This window comes from Corvus brachyrhynchos, unplaced genomic scaffold, assembly GCF_000691975.1.
Source record: "Corvus brachyrhynchos isolate BGI_N302 unplaced genomic scaffold, ASM69197v1 scaffold1359, whole genome shotgun sequence".
NCBI lineage: Eukaryota > Metazoa > Chordata > Aves > Passeriformes > Corvidae > Corvus > Corvus brachyrhynchos.
The window spans coordinates 3,301-7,991 of NW_008240086.1; the positions used below are offsets into that span (position 1 = coordinate 3,301).

At 45.6% G+C, this 4,691-nt stretch overlaps 1 long non-coding RNA gene across 1 annotated transcript in view; it reads left to right on the forward strand.

Annotated features, from left to right (window-relative positions):
* LOC108449204 overlaps positions 1-4,691 on the forward strand; it is an 11,951-nt gene that overhangs the window by 752 nt on the left and 6,508 nt on the right. The gene's annotated exons all lie outside the window — the stretch shown is intronic.

The window sequence follows — 4,691 nt, forward strand, 5'->3', positions numbered from 1 at the left end:
TCTGTAAGGCAGGGTTACAGTGGCCACCCAGGACCACCTGCCCGGGATGGAGGCAGGGGGCTCCCCAGAGAGAAGGGGTTACCCGGGTCCCCCAGCCCCCCGGGCCCCCCTGCCCCTGTGGGGCCAGTGATTCCCCGACTGGCTGAGCCTCGTAAGGGGGGCTGTGATGGGGGATCCCCACCCAGTGTGACCCCAAGAACGGGGCTGGGTTGGGGGCTGGACTGGGGCAGAGCCAGGTTGGGGGGCCTGAGCATCACCTGGGCTGGGGGTGGTGTGGAGACCTCCTGGTTGTCATTGGGGTCCCAAGGATGAAGTGTGGGGTGCTGGTTAGCACTGGGGACCTCCCTGCCATCACTTGGGTCCCAGGGTTGAGGTGTGGGGTGCTAGGCAGCACTGGGGACCCCCCTGCCATATTGGGGTTCAGGGATGAAGTGTGGGGCACTGGGCACAGCCGGGCGCCCCTGACACCACCAGGAGTTCAGGGATGAGGTGGGGGGCACTGGGCACTGCAGGGGGCTCCCTGCCAACATTGGGGTCCCAGCAATGTGGGGTGCTGGGAAGAGCTGGGGACCTCCTGCCATCACTGGGGACAAGACACGGGGGAGAGCAGAAGATGGGAATGGGGTCCCCCTGTGTCCCCAGGTGATGCTGGGAGCTGCAGGGGGCCTGGCCCCAAACGCCTCCCTCCATTCTCCCCCCAGGGGACCCCCTCCTCTCCAATATCTTCACCGAAGCCACCAGGAGCATTGTGGGTCCCATGGGACTTCCCGGACCCGTGGGGCTGATGGGTGAGAGTGTCCCCCCTTCCTTTGTCACCCCCCAACACTTTGGGGGTGCCCCAATGCAGGGCTGAGCTGTGTCCTCCTTGCAGAGAGGGGACCTCAGCCTCCTGTCAGTTTGGAGGGGGGATTGCTGTATCCATGAGCTATTCAGGTTTTATCATTTGTCACTGATCCAGATACCTTTGTTTTGCTTCAGCAACACTGAAAAAAACCAACAGCTGCTTCTCAATATCTTAAGTTGGGCTGAACTCTGGTAGTTCTGGAAGATATTGGCACGTGAGGAAGGACATAAGGAAGGGAAGAGAGCACGTTTGCAGCGTTTACCTCTGTGCAGGTACCTCTGACCAAAATGGCAATGATGCCACCTCATTGTTGGTGTTCTCATCACAGTTGTTCCTCTGACTGTGGGATGAAGAGGAATCTCTCACAGGCTGCAGCTTATTCTGCATTTTACATATATCTAGTGTTATCATGCCTTACAAAGGCAAAGGTTTAGTACCCAGCATGTCCAGATCAGCCTCTCTGTATTGTCTTGATGTTTTATAACATTCCTCTAACAATACCTACAGTATAAGAAGCATCTACTCAGTACAGATATGCTGATTTCCGTACCTATAGAGCATTGTTTTGATCTTCTCTTCATTTTAGATCTCCTTTATAAAAAATAGCCCAAACACAGGGTAGTTGTAAGATTTAAGCCTTTTTTTTTTCTTTTTTTTTAAATTAATTATTTTAGTTTTGGGAATTCAGATGGGGGTTTTCTTGGCATTGAGTTTATTCTGTAGTTATTTCCTGATTATGGATCAATTATTGCCTTATTAATGTCAGTATTGAAAAGTCAAACATCATTAGATGCATTTCCCAGGTTTCCAGCTGAAGGTAAATTTTGTATTTTTCCCTGATTACCTCAGCATATGCTTGCCATCACTTTGCAGGGAAAGACAGTAGAATGACACCCCTGAACTTGTAGACAGTGATAAATATGTGATATTTGTGAACCTGTCTGGGCTCAAATGTGTATTTCCTGGTGGGTCACAATTGCTGGATGATGGAATTGGTGACCCAGTGACTTTCTTAGCTGATGATTTTAATGAGCTGCTTCCTTGCCTGTCAAAGCTTCCAGAGGGCCCACTGGGGACAAATGCTATTGATCCTTCAGCCACAATAAGGGGAAATAAGGCCAGGTGAGCACAGAGACCACTGATGTGTAATATGTTACTGATTAATGGCCTTATTTTGTCCCCCCTCATTATCAAGAGGTAATTGTTTCTCAGGGAAAAGAACCAAGAACACAGATTCTTTGACTTACAGACATTAAAGAAAAGTAAGTTCTTAAAGTTCTGTTGTGCTTCTGCTTTTCTCATTCTATATGTGGCAGTGATAAATTAGCCTATGTACAGGTAAAGAATCATATTTTCCCCTGTCCATGCTTTTCTTTTCCTCCGTCTCAAAATCCAGTCAAAGAACCTCCCTCCACAAACTCTGTAGGCCTGATCAGGTGCTCAGAGAAATCAGTTGCAGTGCTTCTGCCAGATGAACATGATCGGGTCTCCTTCTGATCTTTTAACTTCCTTGCAGCCCTCAATGGGTTTTGAGGACCCCAGTTCTGCTGTTCTTCTGGGATCATTTCACCATGATCTGGGTCAAGTTTCATTGTCAGGGCTGTTGTGTTACCCTGTGGCCAACAAAAAGAAATCTTAATTTAGCAGCTTGGGAGCTCCTGGGTTAACTGTGGTTACAGAGGGTGGAACCTTCATCTTGGTCCTTCCTCACTGTATGGAACTGCAGGGAGAGTTTGTGAAATTTCATTACATATAAAAAATTGAAACAAAGGGGCTTGTCCTCAGCTGGAGGGCATGAGCCATGCTGCCAAAATCCAAACTTTATGCTAGCTAAGGAGGAGACCTAATGTGTCTGCCTGCATGTAAGATGAGATGATTGTGCCAAATGTAATTAGCTAATGTCTGAGCAGCTCTCTGAGCTCCCAGAGCAGGATGCCAATGTGAATGTTAGGAGTCTCTAATGGTTTTATGTCTTATCTATGCTTTTATCTGATGATGGCTCTTCTTTCTCCTATTGCCACCAGCTAATAAGGGGTTTCTCCTCTAAAAAGAAAACAGATTGTATTTTTTCTTCTCCAGCATCAGCATAATGAAAAATTTCTGCTTCTTTTACTTTGAGGTTGCAAAGAGCTCCTCTGAAGCAAAATAGCAGCTTTCCTTTTCCTGCTTCCTGAAAAACTTCGTTTCTTCAGGCAAGATCCTCAGCTCTACTCAAGTCTTTATCTGCCAATTTAAAGGACTGAAAAAAACCACTAAGAGGTCCAATACACAGATAAAAGAGGATTTGGGCTTTTCAAACTTCTGAGGGTTTTCTCCTGCAGGTATCTTGGATTCTCCCAAATACTTCCATGAACAATCTCACAATCTTAGACTCTCCATTTCAGTAGACCCTTGCAAGGGAGGTTCAAAGTAACCCATTAATACCTGGAGATGCACCAAGAGTCCAAGCAGCTCACTAAAGGTCTCCAGAGCATGCGATGGAGCTGCTCAGATCAGTGCTCTCTCCACTCCTCCTTTGTCCCATTCTGTTCTGACCCTCTACAATTTCAGCTAATGGACCAGTTATTAACAAATTCCATTAGCCAAAACAAGCCATGAAAACTTGGGTTGGTCACTTGCTTGATGCTCTGGAGGGCATTCAGACAATGAACTGTTTCCTGTTGTCCATTCCCAGTGTTACCCAAACCCCTCCCTCCTCAGGTTTCACCTGTGACACTGAAATAAGAACATTTGTCTGGGTATCACTGGGCAGAAAGTTATGGTTGCATGAGAATTTCCTGGATATTGGGCTGGCAAGTGCTACAGGAAAACTCATCAATTAAAAGGGTAAGTAATGCCTCTTTCAGCACTCACCCTTCCCTTCTGCTTTGCAACAGTTCTGAAATTGTCATCTCTATTATCTTTTCCTAGGAAAGATTTCACCATTGTGGAAAAAAGCCAACCATCCTATTATATCAACAATAGTCCTTCTGTGTTTTATACTGAACATAAAAAGCAGTATCTTATAATTAGGAATTATAAAATAAACATCTCCATCTTTCTTGGAGATAGGCTGTTTTCTTGGAAAGAAAAGTCATTGTAGGGGTATTCAGAAACTGGGGTGCATCTTCCTAATCAGAATTTCAGATTTATCACCACTCTGTTCTGCTGCCTTTTAAATTAATGGTACCACACCAGCACGTTAAAGAGATGAAATTATATTTAGCCTGGCACACTAATAACAACGATTCTTTCTGTTCAGTTTCAATAAATATCACTGTTGTAGCATTGCAGGAGATAAAAACTCAGGCTAACAAACTCCAGGATATTTGGGATCAGCTCCAGCTCCTGTTAAGGTCAGTGGAAAGATTCTTATTGACCCTGATGAGTATTGATGACTGCAAAATCAGAATACATTATTATTACAAGTGCCGTGACTGATCTTGTAACCAGCAGTTTGATCTGGTAACTGAGTGTGTGTAGCCACAAACCTACACACAGAATACATTTCCCAATAGGAAAACTGACCCACCATAACAAGAAAGTGATCACAGACAGAAAGATGGGACCAAATGCAGCTGGGAAGAATTCTCAGGTGCCCCAAGCTGAATTTTGTTGATTTTAAAACATGAACAGCTGATCACAAGGAGCTGGGAGCAGGTACCAGGGCTTGAAACACTTTGAAATTACCCTGTTTCTTGTACTCTTCTTAATCATCTGTCACTGAACACCAAAAAGGGGATGTTAATGCATTTTGACCTACCTGATAGAGCAGAAGTCAGATCCTTGATTATTCTGCAGTTGAGAAGGGAAATAAAGGGTGTGTTCCACCGGAAGGGAAAAATTCGCTCTTCCACAAAGCACAGCA